At 44.8% G+C, this 15902-nt stretch overlaps 1 pseudogene; it reads left to right on the forward strand.

Annotated features, from left to right (window-relative positions):
- LOC111950393 (non-muscle caldesmon-like) overlaps positions 1 to 15902 on the forward strand; it is a 56328-nt pseudogene extending 40426 nt beyond the window's left edge.

Below are 15902 nucleotides of genomic sequence, written 5' to 3' on the forward strand. Positions count from 1 at the left end.
TCCCGACAGGTCTCTGTGCTGTGCTTGGCTTTGAACGTGGGGTCGTCTCATGTTGTGGTGCATAAGAGACTGTTTTGTGTCAGGGTGGGAGAAGCCTGGATATAGGTGAACATCAAATAGAAGCCTGGATATAGGTGGATGTCAAATAGAAGCCTGGATATAGGTGAACATCAAATAGAAGCCTGGATATAGGTGGATGTCAAATAGAAGCCTGGATATAGGTGAACATCAAATAGAAGCCGGGATATAGGTGGATATCAAATAGAAGCCTGGATATAGGTGAACATCAAATAGAAGCCTGGATATAGGTGGACATCAAATAGAAGCCTGGACATCAATATAAATAGTGTTACCTACTGCACCTACTGTACAGTACCAATAAGAACAGACTGTAATATAGTAAAATAAACTGTTAAGTATTTTCACTAGAGAAGTGGTGCGTTCAAGTTAGAGGAGTATACCCGCGCTTAGTTATTGTTTGCGTGCGTACATGCGTGTGTGACCGTTTAATAACTGAGAGTTCTGCTGTGTTCCGCATCTCTCAGGAGGAGAAGAGGAGGATGAAGGAGGAGATAGAGAGGAGGAGGGCGGAGGCGGCCGAGAAGAGACAGCAGATGGGGGTGGAGACCGTCGACGCAGAGGCCAAACCCTTCAAATGCTTCAGTCCCAGAGGATCCTCCCTCAAGGTCAGTCGACAACTTTTGACCTTTGACCTCTCAGTCACCTCCATCTATGATGTCTGTCTATGACCAGGTTCGAAAACTATCACATAGCTTTAACCTATTCAGCCCTTTCATAAATCTAGCAAGTACACTGCAGGGATCCAAAAGCTACAACAGATGTAACAGTTGCCTCCCATATAGTAGCGTGTACTTCTTAGTCTTTTTCGTGGCATAATCTCTACCTTATCCTAATTCACCTCATTGTAGGTGACAGGACCGTTTTACTGGGAACGTTATGGCGTCATTGTTGTTGACAATAAGTGTCTCTGTTCTGTTGTCTTCTGTCTGTGTGGGTTTGTCTGTTGTCTTGCTACTGCGTTAAAGGCATGGAAACTGGAAACGCCCCAACTTATCACTTTAAAGATAGTATTTGTCATGGAGTAGTGTGTTCTATCAATTTATGTGAATAAACGCTCCAGTGTTGCTGAAATAAACTCCCATGCAGTGAGTGTCCATGGGGGTTTTCACTTTTCTGCCAGTGGAGAAAATCTAATTACTCCAAGTTTAGCAAATATCCATCTCACTGAAACCTGCCCTGAAATAGTCTTACTTTGTGTGTTAGTGGTTTAATTTTTTTTTTTTTTTTTAAGGTAATCTAATTCCATTTGTTGTTGTTTGTGGTCTGGTCTGTTGGCAAATGTTAACATCCTTCCATTCCCCTCCGCAGCTTTACTTTGTCATCATGTTCACCGTAGGTACAGCTGATGGTAGAAGTTGCCCGTAGGTCACAGATCTAGGATCAGATTACCCTTCCCCATATCTAAACCTGAACCATTAGGAGGGAGGACCGTAAACCCAGACCCTAGATCAGTGTCTATGGGCAAACGTTGTTCTACTCATAGCGAATGCGTGTGCACTGCGTTATTGTGAGGTTATACTCATTCCAGTGTCTGTGCTAATGTTATTGTTTTGCATTGGAGTGAGTTGTGTACCTGTTTGATTCAGACTTACACACTAGCCGTTTTAACAGTAGTTGTATTTATTTCCGTTGATTCCTCCAGTGTGTTGTTCCTGTAGTTCAAGTCACAGTACTGTAATTGGGCCAAAATGACCTGTAGTTCCAGTGTATCGGGAACACATGAGTAGACACTCGGATCCTCTTGCACTAGTCCAGAGTAGTTACGTTAGGATACAACGTTCCGGAAGCTGCAAATGGTAGTCAACACAGTTAGCTAGATAAAGAGAGCTGCTCCCTTCAAAAACTCTGAGGATGCAGGAAACCGATTAGGTTAATAGGATTAGTGTACCCGCGTTGGAATGGTGCTGCTGCAGCCGGAGAATGGGTTATTTCCTGTCGAGAGGAGTATTTTAGGAACACCCACATTTCGGTAGCAGAGCCGAGCTAGAGACCAAGCAGGTTCCTTTTTTATTTAATTATTTTAGAGGGAGCGGGGATGGATGGTTGCTTTTTTTTCTTTTCAGGATCGCACCCCCCCCCCCCCCCCCCCCTCTTAGCCCTGTTGTCGTATATCATAAACAGCAGTCAGAGCGAGGTTCCCACAGCGCAGGGCCTGAAAAAGGGCTGCGCTGCTCTGCTCTCTGCTTTTCCTGGCTGGGTGACAGTAGCTGTAGCTAGTGCTATGGAGAACAGAACAGTCAGTCACATTGTGTCTCGCTGGGCTAGGAAAAGCCCAGTCTAAACAGGGATGTAATGGGTCTGCTAAAAAAGGGAAAGGTAGAACAGGAGAAAGGGGGAGAGGGTGCTGTTGGGTTTGGATGGTGCGTGTGATGTGGGAGTGCTGTGTGTATTTGGTAGGGGTTGTTTTTGTGTGTGTGTGGCTACTGCCTAATAAATGTTTGATGCAAAGTTCACTGATCTTTCAACAGATTGGTGAAAGGGCAGAGTTTCTGAGCAAGTCGGCACAGAAAAGGTGAACAGTCGTTTCCATTCATTGTTTGACTCACATCTGGTGCTTTCGGTGTGAAGTCATACAGTTCAGTAATACAATGACCCTTTGGCTAATTCTGTTGTTGTTATATGTTCTGAGCAGCACGGTGAAGACGACTCACTCTCCTGTCGTCTCTAAGATTGGCAACAGACTGGAGCAGTACACCTCTGTTGCCCAGGTCAGAGGTTACACATCAACACAAATCACCTGACTAGTACTGTTACTAATGAGCCCTATGAGAACAAAATGTCGAAAAGATGTACGAAAATGATATTTTTTTTGTTGAAAAAACTTTGAAAAGACATCTTGTGTTGACTGGGATTATATAACTGTTACCATTGTTGATGATCATATCTAGAACATACAGTATATTTCAATACTACTCTGAATCTAAAAGCTACAGTACATGCTTTAGATAATGGTAATGATACTATACTACATTAATTTTGATTTATAAGCCAAGAGAGTTATCATCTATATTCTTGGTAGCTGTCTATTTACCACCACAAACCGATGCTGGCACTAAGACCGCACTCAATGAGCTGTATACGGCCATAAGCAAACAGGAAACGCTCATCCAGAGTTGGCGCTCCTAGTGGCCAGGGACATTAATGCAGGGAAACGTAAATCAATTTTACCTAATTTCTACCAGCATGTTAAATGTGCAACCAGAGGGGAAAAAACTCGAGACCACCTTTACTCCATACACAGAGATGCGTACAAAGCTCTCCCTCGCCCTCCATTTGGCAAATTTGACCATAATTCTATCCTCCCGATTCCTGCTTACAAGCAAATACTAAAGCAGGAAGCACCTGTGACTCGGTCAATAAGAAAGTGGTCAGATGAAGCAGATGCTAAGCTACAGGACTGTTTTGCTAACACAAACTGGAATATGTTCCGCGATTCTTCCGATGGCATTGAGGAGTACACCACAACAGTCATTGGCTTCATCAATAAGTGCATCGAGGACGTCATCCCAACAGTGATTGTACGTACATACCCCAACCAGAAGCTATGGATTACAGGCAACATCCGCACTGAGCTAAAGGTTAGAGCTGCCACTTTCAAGGAACGGGACTCTAACCCGGAAGCTTATAAGAAATCCCGCTATGCCCTCCGACAAACCATCAAACAGGCAAAGCGTCAATATGGGACTAAGATCGAATCGTACTACACCGGCTCTGACGCTCATCGGATGTGGCAGGGCTTGCAAACTATTACAGATTACAAAGGGAAGCACAGCCGCATGCTGCCCAGTGACACGAGCCTACCAGACAAGCTAAATTACTTCTATGCTCGCTTCAAGGCAAGTAAGACTGAAACATGCATGAGAGAATCAGTGTGATCACGGTCTCCATAGCCGATGTGAGTAAGACCTTTAAACAGGTCAACATTCATAAGGCCGCAGGGCCAGAAGGATTACCAGGGCGTGTACCGCGAGTATGCGCTGACCAACTGGCAAGTGTCTTCACTGACATTTTCAACCTCTCCCTGTCTGAGTCTGTAATACCAACATGTTTCAAGCAGACCACCATAGTCCCTGTGCCCAAGAACACTAAGGTAACCTGCCTAAATGACTACCGACCCGTAGCACTCACGTCCGTAGCCATGAAGTGCTTTGAAAGGCTGGTAAATGGCTCACATCAACACCATTATCCCAGAAACCCTAGACCCACTCCAATTTGCAAACCGCCCCAACAGATCCACAGATGACGCAATCTCTATTGCACTCCACACTGCCCTTTCCAACCTAGACAAAAGGAACACCTATGTGAGAATGCTATTCATTGACTACAGCTCAGCGTTCAACACCATAGAGCCCTCAAGGCTCATCACTAAGCGAAGGACCCTGGGAATAAACACCTCCCTCTGCAACTGGATCCTGGACTTCCTGACAGGCCGCCCCGAGTTGGTAAGGGTAGATAATAACACATCTGCCACGCTGATCCTCAACACGGAGCCCCTCAGGGGTGCATACTCAGCCCCCTCCTGTACTCCCTGTTTACTCATGACTGCATGGCTAGGCACGACTCCAACACCATCATTAAGTTTGCCGATGACACAACAGTGGTAGGCCTGATCACCGACAACGATGAGACAGCCTATAGGGAGGAGGTCAGAGACCTGGCCGTGTGGTGCCAGAATAACAACCAGTCCCTCAACGTGATCAACACAAAGGAGATGATTGTGGACTACAGGAAAAGGAGGACCGAGCACGCCCCCATTCTCATCGACGGGGCTGTAGTGGGGCAGGTTGAGAGCTTCAAGTTCCTTGGTGTCCACATCACCAACAAACTATCATGGCGCAAACACACCAAGACAGTTGTGAAGAGGGCACACAAAGCCTATTCCCCCTCAGGGGACTGAAAAGATTTGGAATGGGTCCTCAGATCCACAAAAAGTTATACAGCTGCACCATCGAGAGTATCCTGACTGGTTGCATCACTGCCTGGTATGGCAGCTGCTCAGCTTCCGACAGCAAGACACTACAGAGATAAGTGCGTACGGCCCAGTACGTCACTGGGGCCAAGCTTCCTGCCATCCAGGACCTCTATACGAGGCGGTGTCAGAGGAAGGCCCTAAAAATTGTCAAAGACTCCAGCCACGCCAGTCATAGACTGTTTTTTCTGCTACCGCACGGCAAGCGGTACCGGAGTGCCAAGTCTAGGTCCAAAAGGCTTCTTAGCAACTTCTACCCACAAAGCCATAAGACTCCTGAACAGCTAATCAAATGGCTACCCAGACTATTTGCATTCCCCCCCCCCCCCCCCCACTCTTTTACTCTGCTGCTACTCTCTGTTTATTTTTACCTCTATTACCTCGACTAACCTTCGCCCCCTCACATTGATTGATTCTGTACCGGTACCCCCTGTATACAGCCTTGCTACTGTTATTTACTGCTGCCTTTAATTATTTTGTATCTTTATTTCCTATTTTTTACTTAACACTTATTTTTTCTTAAACGGCATTGTTGGTTAGGGCTTGTAAGTATACAATTTGATTTGATTTGTATGGCTTCTTCCTCACGGCCATTTTAAACAAAGTCACAAAAAGAAATCCAGATATAAAAACACAAGACATTTCTCTTCTCTCCTTTGCCAACACCGATCATTCCCACTCTGAATCCAACACTAACATCGTCCCTCATTCCCTTCTCCCTATACAGAACAGGATATGCGGTCCCCACGCTCCGGTGCCGTGGACCTGCCCATGGTGACAGATGGGATACGCAACATAAGAGCATGTGGGAGAAAGGCAGCGTGTTCAACTCGCCCGGGGGCGGTGGGGGCACGTACAAGGTGGGACCGGGAAACACACCGGGAATCTGGAACTCCATTTGGAGCGGTTTGGGAGGAAGTAGGGAGCAAAGGAAGGAGGGTCGTTTCACTGCCACTTCTTGTCTCATCCTCCGATGACGACCAGCCCAGGGCGTTCTGCTGGAGTTGAACTTTGCCCATGTCTTTTTTTTCTGTTCCCCCTCTCCACACAGGAAGCAGCTGGGATGAAGATAGGTGTGGCGGGCCGCATCAACGACTGGCTGAATAAAACCCCCGAGAGCAAGACGCCGGGAGGAAGGCCCGCGGTAGGTCGTCTCCACGACAACCACTTACTGTACAGTGTGTCTGTCCTCTTTGCACCTCTTTATCTAATCCTATATTTATCCTTTATTGAGATGAACAACGTCTTTGTCAAGGGAGACAGCGAACAGACACTCATTATGAAACATACTATATGTGCGGCCCCAACTCAGTGTTGCTCCTGCACTTGAGCTGTAGTGTAAGCAAACATTCATCAGACCAGAGACTTAAGCTCATTTAATGATGATGGATAGGGCTTTCCGTGAACTAGCCTGAGTGTAAAAAAAAATTAAGGACGCCTGCTCTTTCCATGACATAGACTAACCAGGTGAATCCAGGTGGAAGATACAATCCCTTATTGATGTCACTTGTTAAATCTACTTCAATCAGATTTTAAGCCTTGAGACAATTGAGACGTGGATTGTGTGTGTGTGCCATTCAGGTGAATGGGAAAGACGGGTGAATGGGAAAGACAAAAGATTGAAGTGCCTTTGAACGGGGTATGGTAGTAGGTAGGTGCCAGGCGCACTGGTTTGAATGTGTCAAGAACTGCAACGATGCTGGGTTTTTCACCATCAACAGTTTCCTCTGTGTCTCAAGAATGGTCCAACACTCAAAGGACATCCAGCCAACTTGACAGATAGTACGGGCCAGCATCCATGTGGAACGCATTCGAAACCTTGTAGAGTCCATGCCCCAATGAATGTGCCCTTTATGTTTTGTACACTCAGTGTATACAGTATTTTCTAATAGTTTTGAGAAGTGCTGTTAGCTACCATGTATTTTTTGTACTTGTATTAATAATTTCCTGCAAATAATGGAGCGGAGTAAGATGATGTGCCCTGTTGGGAGAAATAGTCCAGCGTCACCTAGTGAATTTGAAATATAAATCATATTAAAATAAAAATTAGCAAAGTGGATGAGCTGTTGAGTTATAACCATGAAGTCATGAAGGGGAAAAACACATAGCACATAACCGCAGTCATTTATTTGTGTTGTAAAAAGTACATATCACATATTATCGGAGTATGTATTAGCTTAATATGAAATGTGGCATGGTTCCTACCATGGATCACATGCTGGTTATCAGAAGGACTTAGGGCTTTGGTCGGACAGGCTGCTTCCTATGCTGGGCTGCATGGATGCATTCCAACATACCAGTGCTTCATCTCAAATGGCACCCTATTCCCTATGTAGTGCACTACTTTTGACCAGGGCCCATATGCCGTATTTATCCCAGTATTTTACCCAAAAGGCTCCGACTTTTCTGTTTCCATCTACGCGGGCCGGCCCCCGCGTCTCACTGAGCCATGGCTATGGGGGACCTGCTCTAATTTGGAGCCAAGGCCCTCGGTACTTTTCAGCTGGCATTTATATAACAATTGTTAACTGTGAACTTTTTAACACCATCTCACAAAGCAAAAGTCTTAAATGATGCAGAGGTCGTTGATTCTGCCCGTCACAAGTCACAAGTCTTTAGGCGGCAGGTAGCCTAGTGGTTAACAGCATTGGACCAGTAACCAAAATGTTGCTGGTTTGAATCTCTGAGCTGACTTGGTGAAAAAAATCTGTTGATGTTGCCTTGAACAAGGCACTTAAACCTAACTGTTCCTATAAGTTGCTCTGGATAAGAGTGTCTGCTAAATGACTGAAATGTCGTGTCACACAATAATGCAAGAGCTGACATTACCATAAAACTTCAAAACTCTGGGGCTCCCGAGTGGCGCAGCGGTCTAAGGCACTGCATCTCAGTGCTAGAGGCATCACTACAGACCCTGGTTTGATCCCGGGCTGTATCACAACTGGCCGTGATCGGGAGTCCCGTAGGGCGGCGCACAATTGTCCCAGCGCCGTCCGGGTTAGGGGAGGGTTTGGCCGGGGTAGGCCGTCATTGTAAAATAAAAATGTGTTCCTAACTGACTTGCCTAGTTAATGGAAAGCACTTATAGAGTAGTCCATAGGGCTCTGTTCAAAAGTAGTGCATGGAATAGGGGTGCCATTTTGGACGCACCCCAGTCCTTTAATCTCTGTAGTCCACTCCTGGACCATGTTTAAACTTCAGACCGTGTTTATTTTAAGACGTTCATGCTGCACCCAGACCTGTTTTCAAATAGGCGCAAAGTGTGAGGGCAACACTAGAACGCAAACTTACATACAGTAGCCACTGCCATATCCTCAGTCGGAGTCATAGATCACGGTGGCGTAGTGATACACCATGAGGGCCGTTGCCATGGTGACGTGGTGTTGAGAAGAAGTAGTGCAGAAGGTCAGGGCATTGTGAGTGGCTTGATGTGGCTGGTTATACGGTCGGTAACATGATACCTACTGCCAACCTTTGATGTGTAGCTTTTTAACCAGCAAAGAACCCCTGTGAGTTTTGCACGGACATTAAAAGTGACTTTCACTTAAATAATTGACATAAAAGACTTGCTTGATGAATCATGATCGCTCTCTGATATAGATTCTGATATGGCTGAATTACTTGCTCTTTGGGGATGTTTGGTCTGGTCTGCCTCTCTGACCTGCGGACAAATGATGTCTTGAAATGACTGCAACATCTCTGTGTCTCCCTCTTGTGGTTAAATGGATCATAACAGAATTGCATTTCTGAAATATTCTTTACTGACTGTCGCTCTTTCTTCTGTCTTCTTTCCTTTAGAAGCTTCTTCCATTCTTCAATCTGAAGTGACTGTTTCTCCTTTCCTCTCCTAGCTCAGCACCTCTCTGAGGTAGTCCTTCTCTCTGTCATCCTTTCTTCTTCCTGCTGGACTTCTCTTTCTGCCTCTTCTCCCATCCCTTTTCTCAGCACCTCAGGTATTACAACCCAATTGTTGACGTACTTCTGTTTCCTCAACTAAAATACTGCAGCCATTGTTGGAATTGTGTGTCTTGAATGTGAGTTGACGAGGACTACAGACACTGATGGAAGGCCCCCCCTCTCTCTCTCTCTCCTTTTTTCCATCCCTCCTTTCTCTCTCTGTAGGACCTAAAGCCAGGAGATGTGACCAACAAGAGAAGTCTGTGGGAAAACAAGGGCTCCTCCCCAGCCAAGGTAACCTGAACCACCTGAACTCTTCATAGTACACACACACACATAGTACCTTTTTTTCTAAGAGTGTATCTAGAACCTAAAAGGTTCCCATAGGTCCCCATAGGATAACCCTTTGAAGAACCCTTTTTGATTCCAGGGAGAACCTATTTGGTTCCAGATAGAACCTTTTTGGGTTCCATGTAGAACCCTTTTCACAAAGGGTTTCCTATGGGGACAGCCAAAGAACTCTTTTGGAACCCTTTGTTCATATACATAAACACACACACCTGAGTTTAGACCATGGCTAATGCCATGAAGAATGTACACTGAACAAAAATATAAACGCAACATGTAAAGTGTTGGTCCCATGTTTCATGAGCTGAAATAAAAGATCCCAGAAATCTTCCATAGCAACAAAAAGCTAATTTCTCTCAAATTTTGTGCACAAATTTGTTTGCATCCCTGCTAGCGAGCATTTCTCCTTTGCCGAGATAATCGATCCACCTGACAGATGTGGTATATCAAGAAGCTGATTAAACAGCATTATCATTACACAGGTGCCCCTTGTGCTGGGGACAATAAAAGGCCACTCTAAAATGTGCAGTTTTGTAACACAACACAATGCCACAGATGTCTTACGTTTTGAGAGAGGGTGCATTTGGCATCCTGACTGCAGGAATGCCCACCAGAGCTGTTACTAGATAATTTAATGTTCATTTCTCTACCATAAGCCGCCACCAATGTCATTTTAGAGAATTTGGCAGTACTTCCAACCGGCATCACAACCGCAGACCACATGTATGGCATCGTGGCATTGCTGATGTCAACGTTGTGAACAGAGTTCCCATGGTGGCGGGGGGGTTATGGTATGGGCAGGAAAAAGCTACGGACGACGAACACTACTGCATTTTATGAATGGGAATTTGAATGCACAGAAATACCGTGACGAGATCCTGAGGTATCTGTGACCAACAGATGCATATCTGTATTCCCAGTCATGTGAAATCCATAGATTAGAGCCTAATGAATTTATTTCAATTCACTGATTTCCTCATATGAAGTGTAACTCTGTAAAATATTTGAAATTCTTGCATGTTGCGTTTATATTTTTGTTCAGTATAGTTACAGAAATGTCAAAACTTAGCAAAAATCCCCCAAATTACTGGAATTTGTACCGCCATCCTTTATCACACATCTGTGTCCCAAGTGGTACCCTACTCCCTACACAGAGCACTTATTTTTTAATATAATTTTTTTACTACAGCCTTATGGGCCTTGGTCTAAAGTAGCGCGTTACGTAGGGAGTAGGGTTTCAATTAGGACACATACACACTAAATTCACATGTCACACAACAGCAGTACACTTAAAAGTATACCTGGGGAATGTTTTGAGGCCCTGTAGTATTCGTCTGTTAGTTAATAATATCATATGATGTACATTTTCCAGCTAGGGGGATAACAACGGCTTGTTGCTTTGTCTTGTTTTTGTTTGAAGAGCTCTGAAGAAGAGCTCTCTTAGCTAGTTGACTTCACCGTTAACTAGTCTGGAAACCCTGGAGAGGTAAAGATGTTTTAAAGATGTCAACTTCACTGCACTAATATTATCACTGGAATGACCTCAGTCTGCTATGATGTCAGGTCTTCTTCTCTTTTATTGGTAATAATTCGCCCTGGCCTGGTCCCAGATCTGTTTGTAGCAATGACCATAGGCGTTGGAAAGGCAGCACAAGAAGATCTGGAACCAGGAAAGCTGCACTGTAAATAGAAGTCAATGTTAAGAGCCATGTATTGAGCTATTGAAATATATAAACTTGGTGGTTTGAGCCCTGAATGCTGATTGGATGACAGCCGTGGTATATCAAGGGTATACACGGGTATGACAAAACATTTATTTTTACTGCTCTAATTATGTTGGTAACCAGTTTATAATAGCAGTAAGGCAACTCGGGGGTTGGTGGTATATGGACAATATGGACAATATACCACGGCTAAGGGCTGTGTCCAGGCACTCCGCGTTGTGTCGTGCTTAAGAACAGCCCTTAGCCATGGTGTATTGGCCATATACCACACCCCCTCGTGCCTTATTGCTTAAATATACTATACTATGGGTAATTAGTGCCTTTCACAAAATGGCTGTTCTATATTGTTTTCCATCCTCTCATTTCTATGCCCCTCTTGACACAGCAGCACCCACGCTTCCTGTATAGTCCTTTCTACTCTACTGTATATTTCAGTTCATGTTGTTGTAGAGACACATAATATAACCAATCCTTGCTACTGTATGTGTGGTTCCTTTTAACCACATCCTGAACAGGCAGTTGAAAGGACAGCTATTTCCAACCTCTACTGTGACCCTCACAATACAGGACCCCATGGCGCTCCAACGACCACAGTGTTGGCCACAACCCCATCAAGTGGCCTCCGTTATTTACTAGGATGATATTTCACCGATAAAAGACACAATAATGATATTTATTTATGGAATGGCTCTAAATGTGGCCCCGGGAGCAGAGAGGCTTGTGAAATAGGCCCTGGCATGCCTTGCTCTGCTGTCTCCCTATAGCGGAACACACAGACAGAGTACAGCAGCCTGCCAGCAGTGCAGTCCAATGCTGTGGCGAGCCACATAGAGCTGGAGGGGCACTAGACTGCTGGTTAGTGCTGACGTAAACCAGGCGTGGCACAGGGGAAGGTAGCGGGCTAGCGGTTATGAGCTGTGTTATTAACTAACCACAAATTGTGGTGATGTCAGGGGAGCTGTATGAGGGGATAGGGGACGTAGGAGCCTGATGGGATTGGGATGAGTTCATGGGAGTGGGCGGGATATTAGTGGCAACCTATTCCCTAATATAGTGCACTCCTTTTAAGGCTCTGGTCAAAAGTATTGCACCATATAGGGAATAGGATGCCATTTTGGACAGGATGCCATTTTGGACACAGTCAGGACAGTGTTACCACAGGGAACTATGGGAGACGTCGTCCATGAACCACCGCGACCGGGCTTTACTGGATAGGCTTAGTGTGGCTGTGTGTTTGTGGATGTGGATGCAGGGGTTTGGATGTGTTGGGCAGGATGTGAACCCTGTTCATGTTGTTTCCCAAATCCCCCGTTTGGCTGGAATAAGCTTCTTGGTTCATTACTGTGGCATTTGCACTCTGTCTCAAACCTCTCAACCGAAGGCCCTAAAAAGAATGGAAATCATACTCAAATGAACATCAACCCTTCCTTATTAATGTAGAAGAGGTACATTTGGTCGAACCACGGCCTGAGATTGAAAGATTCCAGTGCACACAGCATCTCTCAGGATATGGCAGCATTGACTAAATGGACTGTTGAAGTGACTGCTACCTCAGATGACTTTCTCTCTTGACTTATTTCTCCACCTATCTTCTCTCAGGTGACTGGCAGAGGGGAGAATAAATCTGTCGCCAACGGTGAGTCCATTCTGTTACCATTACCAACATAGTTTTAAGCCTTAGGCTGTGTGTGTATCTGTGCCCATCTAGTTTGGACCTATGCATGTCTTTGTATCTACGTTCTTCATAAGTCTGTGCTCTACTGACAATACACACCCAGAGTCAGTGAGGTTAAAGGGTTCTGCTCCATCTGAAAAAGGACAGGGAAAGGAGCCTGTTGTAATTCACCGACGGCCATGTGGCCCAGCAGCACCCATAACTCCCTCCCTTCCTTCCCCAGCTCCCATAACTCCTTCCCTCCCACCCTGTAACACCATTGCCCCTGGGACCTGGTGTCAGCTGTAAATCATCTCTGTGTGCTGTTTGGCTTTCTGGCGATGGCGTTTTCAGATGCCACTTTCGCATTGTGTTCTATTTCCAAAGTGGCCCGCGCGCCACAACTCTTTTGTCCCGGTGGAGAGAACTGTTTGACCTTCAGGGATGCCGGACGTGTCTGTGTAATGTGTCGTTTCTCCAACCCCCCCCCCCGCCCCCCCATCCTCAACTCCCCTGCATCAACCCCCCTCACCCATTCGCTCCTCACCCCGACCTCGATTCTATTGTCGGGGTCGGGCCTTTCCAGGCTGTGAACAAATGAACAGCTGTTGGGTTGACACATTACTAGCTCGTGTGGTGGAAGATTATCACGCGATACACCTCATTTTGTCAGGGGCTAGCAGAGCAGAGGCAAACTCAATATAACAAGCTCACTTCACAATTCAGGCAAGGTGTGGCTCCATAGTTGGTGCATTCTGAAAATCTCGACCCAAGACAATCTGTCTCTCTACTTTAATCCTAAATGTGTTTAAAGTAGAGAGAGACACTTGAAATAGCTGCAGACATCCAACGTTTCTCGACACACACACACACATTGTATTCACCCCCCCCCCTCTTTGTTGTCACTGAGAGAAGGGCAAATGACAACATGACAGGCGTCAGTTATATAAATGTCAGCAGAGACAGGTAGGCAGGCAGGGACCTCACAGGCATCTGACACCACATTGAGCAGCATGCAACAACCCCAGTCTCATGCAGATAGGCCTGCTTAACTGTTCTTACTGAAGGCTCTAGTCATACTGCAAAGACTTAACACCAGATCAAGATTGCAACCAAGACAGAGGTCTCTTTAGCTGGCTAAATTTGACTGACTGTGGGTAAAGGCATAATGGTTTTGTCCTTAGGTGAGACATCCTAAATCTGGATGTGTGGGTTTAACCCATCATACATATAGTACCAGTTAAAAGTTTGAACACACCTACTCATTCAACTATAAAATAGCACATATGGAATCCTGTAGTAACCAAAAAAGTATTTTATATTTGAGATTCTTCAAAGTAGCCACCCTTTGCCTTGATGACAGCTTTGCACACGCTTGGCATTCTCTCAACCAGTTTCACCTGGAATGATTTTCCAACAGTCTTGAAGGATTTCCCATATATGCTGAGCACTTGTTGGCTGCTTTTCCTTCACTCTGTGGTCCAACTCATCCCAAACCATCTCAATTGGGTTGGGGTCGGGTGATTGTGGAGGCCAGGTCATCTGATGCAGCACTCCATCACTCTCCCTCTTGGTCAAATAGCCCTTACACAGCCTGGAGGTGTGTTGGGTCATTGTCCTGTTGAAAAACAAATGATAGTCCCACTAAGAGCAAACCAGATGGGATGGCTTATCGCTGCAGAATTATGTGGTAGCCATGCTGGTTAAGTGTGCCTTGAATTCTAAATAAATCACTGAGTGTCACCAGCAAAGCACCCCCACACCATCACACCTCCTCCTCCGTGCTTAACGGTGGGAACCACACATGCAGAGATAATCTGTTCACCTACTCTACGTCTCACAAAGATACGGAGGTTGGAACCAAAAATCTCAAATTTGGATTCATCAGACCAAAGGACAGATTTCCACCAGTCTAATGTCCATTGCTTGTGTTTCTTGGCCCAAGCAAGTCTCTTCTTCTTCTTATTGGTGTCCTTTAGTAGTGGTTTCTTTGCAGCAATTCGACTGTGAAGGCCTGATTCTCCTCTGAACAGTTAATGTTGAGATGTGTCTGTTACTTGAACTCTGTGAAGCATTTATTTGGGCTGCAATCTGAGGTGCAGTTAACTCTGAATTAACTTATCCTCTGCAGCAGAGGTAACTCTGGGTCTTCCTTTCCTGTGGTGGTCCTCATGAGAGCCAGTTTCATCATAGCGCTTGATGGTTTTTGCAACTGCACTTGAAGCAACTTTTCCATATTGACTGACTTTCATGTCTTAAAGTAATGGACTGTTGTTTTTCTTTGCTTATTTGAGCTGTTCTTACCATAATATGGACTTGGTCTTTTACCAAATAGGGCTGTCTTCTGTATACCCCCCTACCTTGTCACAACACAACTGATTGGCTCAAACGCATTAAGAAGGAAATAAATTCCACAAATGTACTTTTAATTGAAATGCATTCCAGGTAACTACCTCATGAACCTGGTTGAGGGAATGCCAAGAGTGTGCAAAGCTGTCAGGGCAAAGGGTGGCTACTTTGAAGAATCTCAAATATAAAATATATTTTGATTTGTTTAACACTTTTTTGCTTACTACATGATTCCATATGTGTTATTTCATAGTTTTGATGTCTTCACTATTATTCTACAATGTAGAAAATAGTAAAAAAATAAAGAAAAATCCTGGAATGAGTAGGTGTGTCCAAACTTTTGACTGGTACTGTAGGTTAGTGTATTCAACCCTTAGATTTTGACTGTAGCTCTTATCGAGTTGTCTCTGTCCCTCAGCAGGTATGGGACACGAATGATACAAAGAGCTTCTTCTGATGGCTGGTGGGGACCAAGACAATCCAAGACTCTTCCTTTTCTATGTGTATTATACCAAAAGAATATGACCACCACACTGAGGGACCCCAAGGAATGGAGAGAAACAGGAGATTCTATTTAATAAGCACTGTACTGAAACGAACAGCCACCATCTCGTACCATGACAGTGTAGTGCCTTTGCACAACGATTTACTATGACTTACTTTCACAACAAACAAACAAAAGAATATGCTGTGAAATTTGGAGGTTTTATGATATGGTCATTTTGTTTTATATGTTATAAGCAAAAATTTACAGAAGAAAAAAAAAACTTAATTGAAATTAGATATATTTCCCATACGCTCTTCAGTACATGTGTAGTTTTGATATAGTAGAGAAATGTTTTTATATGAGGTTTCCAGTTCCACAATCATATCCGTGTTC

The sequence above is a fragment of the Salvelinus sp. IW2-2015 genome, linkage group LG3 (assembly GCF_002910315.2).
Source record: "Salvelinus sp. IW2-2015 linkage group LG3, ASM291031v2, whole genome shotgun sequence".
In the NCBI taxonomy this organism is placed as follows: domain Eukaryota; kingdom Metazoa; phylum Chordata; class Actinopteri; order Salmoniformes; family Salmonidae; genus Salvelinus; species Salvelinus sp. IW2-2015.